The sequence below is a fragment of the Sphaerodactylus townsendi genome, unplaced genomic scaffold (genome assembly GCF_021028975.2).
Source record: "Sphaerodactylus townsendi isolate TG3544 unplaced genomic scaffold, MPM_Stown_v2.3 scaffold_25, whole genome shotgun sequence".
Taxonomy (NCBI): Eukaryota; Metazoa; Chordata; class Lepidosauria; order Squamata; family Sphaerodactylidae; genus Sphaerodactylus; species Sphaerodactylus townsendi.
In genome coordinates this window covers 732,203-744,584 of record NW_025950418.1, presented here as the reverse complement: position 1 = coordinate 744,584, position 12,382 = coordinate 732,203, and positions in this window count along the sequence as shown.

Genomic DNA, 12,382 nt, shown 5'->3' with positions numbered 1-12,382 from the left:
ACCCCCCCCCCCCCCCACCCCCCCCCCCCCCCACCCCCCCCCCCCCCCACCCCCCCCCCCCCCCACCCCCCCCCCCCCCCACCCCCCCCCCCCCCCACCCCCCCCCCCCCCCACCCCCCCCCCCCCCCACCCCCCCCCCCCCCCACCCCCCCCCCCCCCCACCCCCCCCCCCCCCCACCCCCCCCCCCCCCCACCCCCCCCCCCCCCCACCCCCCCCCCCCCCCACCCCCCCCCCCCCCCACCCCCCCCCCCCCCCACCCCCCCCCCCCCCCACCCCCCCCCCCCCCCACCCCCCCCCCCCCCCACCCCCCCCCCCCCCCACCCCCCCCCCCCCCCACCCCCCCCCCCCCCCACCCCCCCCCCCCCCCACCCCCCCCCCCCCCCACCCCCCCCCCCCCCCACCCCCCCCCCCCCCCACCCCCCCCCCCCCCCACCCCCCCCCCCCCCCACCCCCCCCCCCCCCCACCCCCCCCCCCCCCCACCCCCCCCCCCCCCCACCCCCCCCCCCCCCCACCCCCCCCCCCCCCCACCCCCCCCCCCCCCCACCCCCCCCCCCCCCCACCCCCCCCCCCCCCCACCCCCCCCCCCCCCCACCCCCCCCCCCCCCCACCCCCCCCCCCCCCCACCCCCCCCCCCCCCCACCCCCCCCCCCCCCCACCCCCCCCCCCCCCCACCCCCCCCCCCCCCCACCCCCCCCCCCCCCCACCCCCCCCCCCCCCCACCCCCCCCCCCCCCCACCCCCCCCCCCCCCCACCCCCCCCCCCCCCCACCCCCCCCCCCCCCCACCCCCCCCCCCCCCCACCCCCCCCCCCCCCCACCCCCCCCCCCCCCCACCCCCCCCCCCCCCCACCCCCCCCCCCCCCCACCCCCCCCCCCCCCCACCCCCCCCCCCCCCCACCCCCCCCCCCCCCCACCCCCCCCCCCCCCCACCCCCCCCCCCCCCCACCCCCCCCCCCCCCCACCCCCCCCCCCCCCCACCCCCCCCCCCCCCCACCCCCCCCCCCCCCCACCCCCCCCCCCCCCCACCCCCCCCCCCCCCCACCCCCCCCCCCCCCCACCCCCCCCCCCCCCCACCCCCCCCCCCCCCCACCCCCCCCCCCCCCCACCCCCCCCCCCCCCCACCCCCCCCCCCCCCCACCCCCCCCCCCCCCCACCCCCCCCCCCCCCCACCCCCCCCCCCCCCCACCCCCCCCCCCCCCCACCCCCCCCCCCCCCCACCCCCCCCCCCCCCCACCCCCCCCCCCCCCCACCCCCCCCCCCCCCCACCCCCCCCCCCCCCCACCCCCCCCCCCCCCCACCCCCCCCCCCCCCCACCCCCCCCCCCCCCCACCCCCCCCCCCCCCCACCCCCCCCCCCCCCCACCCCCCCCCCCCCCCACCCCCCCCCCCCCCCACCCCCCCCCCCCCCCACCCCCCCCCCCCCCCACCCCCCCCCCCCCCCACCCCCCCCCCCCCCCACCCCCCCCCCCCCCCACCCCCCCCCCCCCCCACCCCCCCCCCCCCCCACCCCCCCCCCCCCCCACCCCCCCCCCCCCCCACCCCCCCCCCCCCCCACCCCCCCCCCCCCCCACCCCCCCCCCCCCCCACCCCCCCCCCCCCCCACCCCCCCCCCCCCCCACCCCCCCCCCCCCCCACCCCCCCCCCCCCCCACCCCCCCCCCCCCCCACCCCCCCCCCCCCCCACCCCCCCCCCCCCCCACCCCCCCCCCCCCCCACCCCCCCCCCCCCCCACCCCCCCCCCCCCCCACCCCCCCCCCCCCCCACCCCCCCCCCCCCCCACCCCCCCCCCCCCCCACCCCCCCCCCCCCCCACCCCCCCCCCCCCCCACCCCCCCCCCCCCCCACCCCCCCCCCCCCCCACCCCCCCCCCCCCCCACCCCCCCCCCCCCCCACCCCCCCCCCCCCCCACCCCCCCCCCCCCCCACCCCCCCCCCCCCCCACCCCCCCCCCCCCCCACCCCCCCCCCCCCCCACCCCCCCCCCCCCCCACCCCCCCCCCCCCCCACCCCCCCCCCCCCCCACCCCCCCCCCCCCCCACCCCCCCCCCCCCCCACCCCCCCCCCCCCCCACCCCCCCCCCCCCCCACCCCCCCCCCCCCCCACCCCCCCCCCCCCCCACCCCCCCCCCCCCCCACCCCCCCCCCCCCCCACCCCCCCCCCCCCCCACCCCCCCCCCCCCCCACCCCCCCCCCCCCCCACCCCCCCCCCCCCCCACCCCCCCCCCCCCCCACCCCCCCCCCCCCCCACCCCCCCCCCCCCCCACCCCCCCCCCCCCCCACCCCCCCCCCCCCCCACCCCCCCCCCCCCCCACCCCCCCCCCCCCCCACCCCCCCCCCCCCCCACCCCCCCCCCCCCCCACCCCCCCCCCCCCCCACCCCCCCCCCCCCCCACCCCCCCCCCCCCCCACCCCCCCCCCCCCCCACCCCCCCCCCCCCCCACCCCCCCCCCCCCCCACCCCCCCCCCCCCCCACCCCCCCCCCCCCCCACCCCCCCCCCCCCCCACCCCCCCCCCCCCCCACCCCCCCCCCCCCCCACCCCCCCCCCCCCCCACCCCCCCCCCCCCCCACCCCCCCCCCCCCCCACCCCCCCCCCCCCCCACCCCCCCCCCCCCCCACCCCCCCCCCCCCCCACCCCCCCCCCCCCCCACCCCCCCCCCCCCCCACCCCCCCCCCCCCCCACCCCCCCCCCCCCCCACCCCCCCCCCCCCCCACCCCCCCCCCCCCCCACCCCCCCCCCCCCCCACCCCCCCCCCCCCCCACCCCCCCCCCCCCCCACCCCCCCCCCCCCCCACCCCCCCCCCCCCCCACCCCCCCCCCCCCCCACCCCCCCCCCCCCCCACCCCCCCCCCCCCCCACCCCCCCCCCCCCCCACCCCCCCCCCCCCCCACCCCCCCCCCCCCCCACCCCCCCCCCCCCCCACCCCCCCCCCCCCCCACCCCCCCCCCCCCCCACCCCCCCCCCCCCCCACCCCCCCCCCCCCCCACCCCCCCCCCCCCCCACCCCCCCCCCCCCCCACCCCCCCCCCCCCCCACCCCCCCCCCCCCCCACCCCCCCCCCCCCCCACCCCCCCCCCCCCCCACCCCCCCCCCCCCCCACCCCCCCCCCCCCCCACCCCCCCCCCCCCCCACCCCCCCCCCCCCCCACCCCCCCCCCCCCCCACCCCCCCCCCCCCCCACCCCCCCCCCCCCCCACCCCCCCCCCCCCCCACCCCCCCCCCCCCCCACCCCCCCCCCCCCCCACCCCCCCCCCCCCCCACCCCCCCCCCCCCCCACCCCCCCCCCCCCCCACCCCCCCCCCCCCCCACCCCCCCCCCCCCCCACCCCCCCCCCCCCCCACCCCCCCCCCCCCCCACCCCCCCCCCCCCCCACCCCCCCCCCCCCCCACCCCCCCCCCCCCCCACCCCCCCCCCCCCCCACCCCCCCCCCCCCCCACCCCCCCCCCCCCCCACCCCCCCCCCCCCCCACCCCCCCCCCCCCCCACCCCCCCCCCCCCCCACCCCCCCCCCCCCCCACCCCCCCCCCCCCCCACCCCCCCCCCCCCCCACCCCCCCCCCCCCCCACCCCCCCCCCCCCCCACCCCCCCCCCCCCCCACCCCCCCCCCCCCCCACCCCCCCCCCCCCCCACCCCCCCCCCCCCCCACCCCCCCCCCCCCCCACCCCCCCCCCCCCCCACCCCCCCCCCCCCCCACCCCCCCCCCCCCCCACCCCCCCCCCCCCCCACCCCCCCCCCCCCCCACCCCCCCCCCCCCCCACCCCCCCCCCCCCCCACCCCCCCCCCCCCCCACCCCCCCCCCCCCCCACCCCCCCCCCCCCCCACCCCCCCCCCCCCCCACCCCCCCCCCCCCCCACCCCCCCCCCCCCCCACCCCCCCCCCCCCCCACCCCCCCCCCCCCCCACCCCCCCCCCCCCCCACCCCCCCCCCCCCCCACCCCCCCCCCCCCCCACCCCCCCCCCCCCCCACCCCCCCCCCCCCCCACCCCCCCCCCCCCCCACCCCCCCCCCCCCCCACCCCCCCCCCCCCCCACCCCCCCCCCCCCCCACCCCCCCCCCCCCCCACCCCCCCCCCCCCCCACCCCCCCCCCCCCCCACCCCCCCCCCCCCCCACCCCCCCCCCCCCCCACCCCCCCCCCCCCCCACCCCCCCCCCCCCCCACCCCCCCCCCCCCCCACCCCCCCCCCCCCCCACCCCCCCCCCCCCCCACCCCCCCCCCCCCCCACCCCCCCCCCCCCCCACCCCCCCCCCCCCCCACCCCCCCCCCCCCCCACCCCCCCCCCCCCCCACCCCCCCCCCCCCCCACCCCCCCCCCCCCCCACCCCCCCCCCCCCCCACCCCCCCCCCCCCCCACCCCCCCCCCCCCCCACCCCCCCCCCCCCCCACCCCCCCCCCCCCCCACCCCCCCCCCCCCCCACCCCCCCCCCCCCCCACCCCCCCCCCCCCCCACCCCCCCCCCCCCCCACCCCCCCCCCCCCCCACCCCCCCCCCCCCCCACCCCCCCCCCCCCCCACCCCCCCCCCCCCCCACCCCCCCCCCCCCCCACCCCCCCCCCCCCCCACCCCCCCCCCCCCCCACCCCCCCCCCCCCCCACCCCCCCCCCCCCCCACCCCCCCCCCCCCCCACCCCCCCCCCCCCCCACCCCCCCCCCCCCCCACCCCCCCCCCCCCCCACCCCCCCCCCCCCCCACCCCCCCCCCCCCCCACCCCCCCCCCCCCCCACCCCCCCCCCCCCCCACCCCCCCCCCCCCCCACCCCCCCCCCCCCCCACCCCCCCCCCCCCCCACCCCCCCCCCCCCCCACCCCCCCCCCCCCCCACCCCCCCCCCCCCCCACCCCCCCCCCCCCCCACCCCCCCCCCCCCCCACCCCCCCCCCCCCCCACCCCCCCCCCCCCCCACCCCCCCCCCCCCCCACCCCCCCCCCCCCCCACCCCCCCCCCCCCCCACCCCCCCCCCCCCCCACCCCCCCCCCCCCCCACCCCCCCCCCCCCCCACCCCCCCCCCCCCCCACCCCCCCCCCCCCCCACCCCCCCCCCCCCCCACCCCCCCCCCCCCCCACCCCCCCCCCCCCCCACCCCCCCCCCCCCCCACCCCCCCCCCCCCCCACCCCCCCCCCCCCCCACCCCCCCCCCCCCCCACCCCCCCCCCCCCCCACCCCCCCCCCCCCCCACCCCCCCCCCCCCCCACCCCCCCCCCCCCCCACCCCCCCCCCCCCCCACCCCCCCCCCCCCCCACCCCCCCCCCCCCCCACCCCCCCCCCCCCCCACCCCCCCCCCCCCCCACCCCCCCCCCCCCCCACCCCCCCCCCCCCCCACCCCCCCCCCCCCCCACCCCCCCCCCCCCCCACCCCCCCCCCCCCCCACCCCCCCCCCCCCCCACCCCCCCCCCCCCCCACCCCCCCCCCCCCCCACCCCCCCCCCCCCCCACCCCCCCCCCCCCCCACCCCCCCCCCCCCCCACCCCCCCCCCCCCCCACCCCCCCCCCCCCCCACCCCCCCCCCCCCCCACCCCCCCCCCCCCCCACCCCCCCCCCCCCCCACCCCCCCCCCCCCCCACCCCCCCCCCCCCCCACCCCCCCCCCCCCCCACCCCCCCCCCCCCCCACCCCCCCCCCCCCCCACCCCCCCCCCCCCCCACCCCCCCCCCCCCCCACCCCCCCCCCCCCCCACCCCCCCCCCCCCCCACCCCCCCCCCCCCCCACCCCCCCCCCCCCCCACCCCCCCCCCCCCCCACCCCCCCCCCCCCCCACCCCCCCCCCCCCCCACCCCCCCCCCCCCCCACCCCCCCCCCCCCCCACCCCCCCCCCCCCCCACCCCCCCCCCCCCCCACCCCCCCCCCCCCCCACCCCCCCCCCCCCCCACCCCCCCCCCCCCCCACCCCCCCCCCCCCCCACCCCCCCCCCCCCCCACCCCCCCCCCCCCCCACCCCCCCCCCCCCCCACCCCCCCCCCCCCCCACCCCCCCCCCCCCCCACCCCCCCCCCCCCCCACCCCCCCCCCCCCCCACCCCCCCCCCCCCCCACCCCCCCCCCCCCCCACCCCCCCCCCCCCCCACCCCCCCCCCCCCCCACCCCCCCCCCCCCCCACCCCCCCCCCCCCCCACCCCCCCCCCCCCCCACCCCCCCCCCCCCCCACCCCCCCCCCCCCCCACCCCCCCCCCCCCCCACCCCCCCCCCCCCCCACCCCCCCCCCCCCCCACCCCCCCCCCCCCCCACCCCCCCCCCCCCCCACCCCCCCCCCCCCCCACCCCCCCCCCCCCCGACCCCCCCCCCCCCCCACCTCTTCCTGGTCAATGGAAAGTGAACTGTGGCCTTCTCCCAGCCCCACCTCGGCCTTGTTACCTGGGATTGTGAGCAGAGGGCGGGAAACCATGTAGACTGGGCACCTTTGTTTTTAAGAGCACAAAAGCATATGATGTGTCTTCCTAGGAAAGACGAACAGGGGTCTGCAACCTGCGGCTCTCCAGATGTTCATGGACTACAATTCCCATCAGCCCCTGGCACCATGGCCAATTGGCTGATGGGAATTGTAGTCTATGAACATCTGGAGAGCCGCAGATTGCAGACCCTTGACTGTCCTAGTGCAACCTTCCATTTCCAACCACAGCCAACAAAATACTTCAGGGACAGCTCACAATTAGCACAAAAGTGACAGCTGTCTCATTATTTGTTCCTATAAAATAAAAGCCCTTTTCAGTTAAAAGAACGAAGTCGAATTGTGACTTCATCCTCCACGTGCTCTGCATTCGAAAACAAAGATGGTCCAGCACATGGCAAATGAAGTTACAGTTCTACATGGTTCTTTTTGTTGAAAAGGATGTAGCATCTGGTAATCACAGACTGTAGGAGCTATGGATAGACCTACCCTCCGTAAGCTTATTCTAATTATTTTCTTTTTCATTTCTGAGAGTGGCCATAACAACATATTGCAGCAATGACTCCCATGGGTTGGTTACACATCGCACAAATCAGTTCTTTTTAAAATTGCCGTGAGGAACTCACTGCTGCCATATGGCTGCCAGTCCCCTGGGCCATCCTGTCTAAAATGTAGGTTTGGGCCTCAAAATTAAGAAAAATGGCAAATTTCTCTCAGGAACCCTTTTGTGGACTGGATTTGGTAAACCTCAGTGGCTGACAATGGTAGTGTTGCCAACTCCAGCCTAGGAAGTTCCTGGAGATTTTGAAGAAGAAGGAGGAGGAGGAGGGGGAGGGGGAGGAGGAGGAGGAGTTTGGATTTATATCCCCCCCTTTCTCTCCTGCAGGAGACTCAAAGGGGCTTACAATCTCCTTGCCCTTCCCCCCTCATAACAAACACCCTGTGAGGTGGGTGGGGCTGAGAGAGCTCCGAGAAGCTGTGACTAGCCCAAGGTCACCCAGCTGGCGTGTGTGGGAGTGCCCAGGCTAATCTGAATTCCCCAGATAAGCCTCCACAGCTCAGGCGGCAGAGCTGGGAATCAAACCCGGTTCCTCCAGATTAGATACACGAGATCTTAACCTCCTACGCCACTGCTGCTGAGGGAAGTGCCTGTGAAGGGAAAATTTGGGGGGAAGGAATTAACCAAGAATTCTATGGTGTGAATGTTGCCCTTAGAAGCTGCCATTATCTCTGGAGGAACTGTTCTCTGTTGTCTAGAGCTCAGTTGTGATTCTGAGAGGTCTCCAGGCCACACCTGGAAATTAGCAACCATGGGCAATGGTGACTTCTGTGTCCCAAGAGAGAAAATGAGGAAGCCTCAATTGCTGGACTCTATCTGGGAGCCATTATGGAGCTGTGGGCCGGAATTACAGCTCCAGTTTGACAGTGACACATTTCGATCTCCCAGCCCCTTCTCTGTATATCGACTGAGCCCAGGGACAGCTGAGCAATCCCTGCATTATTTAGTAGCTGGTTCACACACACACACCCTGCCAGAACACTGCCATACGGGCCAGGACTGGGTGTCACAGCCCCAGCTGTGAATAATGAATGAATAAGCCCCTACTAATGACGACTTCATCTCCCAGCGGGTGAAACTGAGAGCAGAAGACAAATGTCTGTGGTAATGCCTTTGAAAGGGGAAAATAACGAGGAAATTGCCAGGCGCTTCTGCTCCCGGGGAGAAGGGAGTCCATTTGCATAACACCTGGAGGGATCCAAACACCCCGAATATCCTTCTTTTGTACACAGAATAAAGTTGACTGTATCCTACTCGTGTTTGTGTCACAACAAAGTACTACCTTGTCTATTTCAATCCAAAACCAGAAACATTCCTAGCTAGGCATGCTAAGGTGTCTCTTTCCCCACTTACCTTAAGCCCCGCGCTACTCTCCTCAAGTAGCGCGGGGTCCCCCTGCACTCCCCACGACAGGGGCGGCGACAGCGAAGCCACCCCAACGCTGCCGCTGTTGCGCCCCCTCAGCGCGCGGCATCCCTGGCGCTGGAGAAAACGGCGCCTTTTGATGACCCCGCGCTTTGCGTGGGGACGCCTGGGCGCACGCCAGGGATGCCGCACGCTGAGAGCAGCATGCGGCATAAGGGGGATCGACGAGAGTGGGGAAACGCCCAGTGATTCAATTGGGAACTGAGCTTGAATTCAACTAACAATGTGGAGAGTGGCTGTGGCTCAGTGGTTGTGCGTCTGCTTGGCACGAAGAAGATCCTTGGTATCTCCAGACAATCAGACCCTTGATCCATCAGTCAATCGGACCCCTGGTCCATCAGTATTGTCTACTCCAGGATTTTAACTGGAGATGACGGGATTTTCCCGTCCTGATTGAACCTGGGACTTTCCGCATACCAGGCCTATTTGGCAGTGGCTCAGTAGCAGTAGCTTGCAGAAGGTCCCAGATCCCTAGCATCTCTAGCTGAAAAGTACAAGGCAGTGGGCAATGTGAAAGACGTCTGTCTGAGACCCTGGAGTGTGGCTGCCAGTCAGAGTAGACAATATTGATCTTGGTGGACCAAGGGGCTTTCCCCACTGACAGAGTTGAACTGGTTTCTACCTAGGTTCGCCTCAGTGAATCCCCACTGCCACCGAGCTCAACATTGTTTTGTCTCAGTTCCCCCCCCCCTCAGAACTGCAACATCCTTGTCACAGTTATGAACTATACTTTTCTGCCAGAACACAGTCGATACCGCTTCGAAGTGGGGAAGCATCGAAACGACACCTCATCCATTCAACCAATCACGAGCCGCTTTTGTGGCATGCGCAGAACGGGAGAGTCATGGCGGGCAGAAAGCGCATGTAACTGTAAACTGTAAAAAAAAAAAGAACGCTCCTGTTTCCCGCCGTAACACAAGCGCCAATCACGATCGAGGAGCAAAACAGGCACCAAGATGATCCCACCCACTTAGCTCGGTTCCAGGGGGCCAACTCAGTTGCTGTGGGGACAGCCTGGAATCGCCCTCCACTGAAGGGAACCGAGTCAACCTTAGCTCCCTTTTGTAGTGGGGAAAGCCTCCAAGACTCTGATTCAATGTAAGGTAGCTTAATGTGCGTTCATGTGAATTCTCTCCCACTGACTGAGCCATAGCTCTTCTCCTGTGAACAGGGCCTGGTTTCACCAACTAACCACGTACACTACCATTACCCTGAGCTCCTTGAAGGGTGAGATAAAAAGGGCAGAATAGATGTTGAGAATGGGACAGTGGGATCTCAGGGTCAAAATCAGGGGTGTCAAACATGCACCCCAAGGGCCGGATTCAGCCCCCTGAGAGGGCTTATTTGATTTGTGAGTCAGCTGAGGTAATCCTTCACCCTTTCAATCCAGCAAGTTCACCAGCCAAGGCAGCTATCCCCTCCTTGGCCCAACCAGGTCACATTTATGTCATATCTGATCCTCGTAACCAATGAGTCTGACACCTCTAGTCTGAATCAATGGGGATCTTCATGGGGAAGTCTTAAATCTCAAAGGGAGAGACCAAAAGCAAAGGATCGTTTGGGTCATTTGGCTGCCGCAGCCTCCCTCCTCTTCTGAACTTTAAATTAGCTCTGAAGCAGACTGCTAGATCACAGCTCAGGCCACGTTTATTTCTTCTACCCCTACTAAAGTTGCCAGAGAGAGCTGAGCAGAGGAATGACTTTACTGCATAGCCTTCTGACAGCAATGTTGTGAATCAGCATCACGCACGGCTGCTTTCCCAACTGATCTGCTGGTATTTATCTAAAGGATGTAGGAGGAGCTGGGACACAAGCCGGAATTAGGACAAGTGTTTTGTTGTTGATACAGCACTCTAAGTTTGCTAAGGGTTTTTCCGGTTTTCTTCTTTTAGGTAAATAAATATTCCTTGTTAAGGGCACTTGTGTCTCCGATTGCATCTGCCCACAACAGGAACCACACAGTTTTGTTTCTGTCTCTGGGTGTTTGTGTGTCTGTGTTTGCTGAGAAGATAAATGTCTATGATTCATGGGAGTATGTCTGGACGTGCATTCGTTCCACTATTCAATTGTAACTGAGCGAAAAACTGGATGGACCTGCAACGCAAGAAACAGAATAAAACCACAAGAGGAAAGAAACGCTAAGGTACTTAGTGTTTTCTCTTCTCTTGCGGTTTTTATTCTGCTCCTTTGGACTGAGATCCTAATTATAGTTATCACAGAGGAATGGCTTTCGGTGAAACTTGTGGGATTAACCTCTAAGTAAAGGTGGTTAGTATTGGGATGCAGAGATGAAATATTTAATTTCCAGGGACTTCAAGAATACTGGGTATGGGATTTTAGCCTGATAGAAATTTACTGCTCAGAATTCTCCTCTGCAAATGTTACCCTGGCTCATTCTGCACATGCAGAATAATGCACTTTCAAACTGCTTTCAGTGCTCTTTGAAGCTGTGCGGAATAGCAAAATCCACTTGCAAACAGTTATGAAAGTGGTTTGAAAATGCATTATTTTGAGTGCGCGGGAGGGGCCCTTGACTATTTTCCTAATTCTCTGATCATTGCCCTGATACTTGACATCACAATATTTGACACCTAGTGATTTTTAAAATTTCAATGACTGGTATTGACCACATTGGATAGCTGACATGAAGCAGCATGTTGGATTTGTCAGTACGGATGGCTGTGTGAGCATTGAAAGCAAAAATGGAGGTGAGGTAGGGTTTTGGGGATGAAGAGTTAAACTTCTGTGCCCTGCAAGACTTCTTGTTCCTTCCTCTGATTAGCAAAATCAGAATAAATCATGTAAAATAGGCAGAATAAAGAGAAAATGAGAGAGGAAGCAAAGAACATAGGAAAACAGCCCCTGGTCTTCCTTTGGGCCTTGGTATCCTTGTTCTAGGTTGCCTAGGCAACCTAAAATGGTGGCTAAGGCCTTGCAAATAAAGTAGGCTGACCAGACGTCCCGCTTTTGGCGAGACAGTCCCGCCGTAAAACAATGTGTCCCGCGTTCTGTGGCTTTTTTCAAGTATCCCGGTTTTTGAAAGGCTGCCGCACTGCCTTCTGGGGCGCAAGGCAGTGCAGCAGCCTCCCACGTGCGGGGCCGCAGGAGCGCATGGCCTTCTGGGGCGCTCCCGTTTCCCGCCCTGCGACGTTTTACTTGTTCACATATTTAAAACAAATATTTGTACTATTATTCTGCAAAAAGGGGGATTGGGGTTATCCCAGGGTTATAGAAATCTATTCCTCAGCTGTGAGCATCCCCCCCACCCCTTGCAGACTTTTTGATTTGCTCAGACAGGGCCCACATGTCTAAAAGCTTTATGAGATGCTTGAATAAATAGCCACAGAAATGAGATTTTCAGTATCGAATTTGGATTATCTTTGACATTGAACTTCAGCGTTTTAGGCAGTTCTTTCTAAACCACCCCTTTATCCATCTCCACTCCTTTCCCTGCCTCTCTGCCTCCTCTTTTGCTCCTCGGACTGCCCCCCTACTCTCTCTGTCTCTGCCACTATATTTAACCATGGGGGGGGCGGTGGATGGGAGGGTGGGGAAGCTTGATCCCAGCCATACTTTAGACAAGAGGTACCCTGTCAGTTAAAAGGCTGAAATGGAACAAAACAGGTTGTAGGTCGAGAATCTGGAGGGGCAAAAAAGGGTCTTTGGCAGATCTCGGAATGGCGGGCAGTGGAAGTGGTTTTATCAGAGCTTTTATTCCACACACACCCTTTGCTTCCAGGAGCTAATCTCCCTGGGAAATCAGAGTCTCCTCCTGCAGTCAGAAAACCTCTCTGGCGGGCAGCCTAGAGCCCAGACAGCTTGGGGGGTGGGGGGGTCATGCGTTGTCACATTTATGCACTTAGAGAGACCAGCAGAGACGCCAGTGGAAAACTAATGTGCTCTCCGACACTCCTGCCGCTGCTCGGAGGCATTTTTGCGTGCGCGCGCATTTTGTCCTGGTCTTTCAAGTCACCCTTGCCTGGAAAGTCAGCTTCAATGTCACCTTCCTTTCAACATTTGGTGCCAAGACATAGGCAGGCTGCT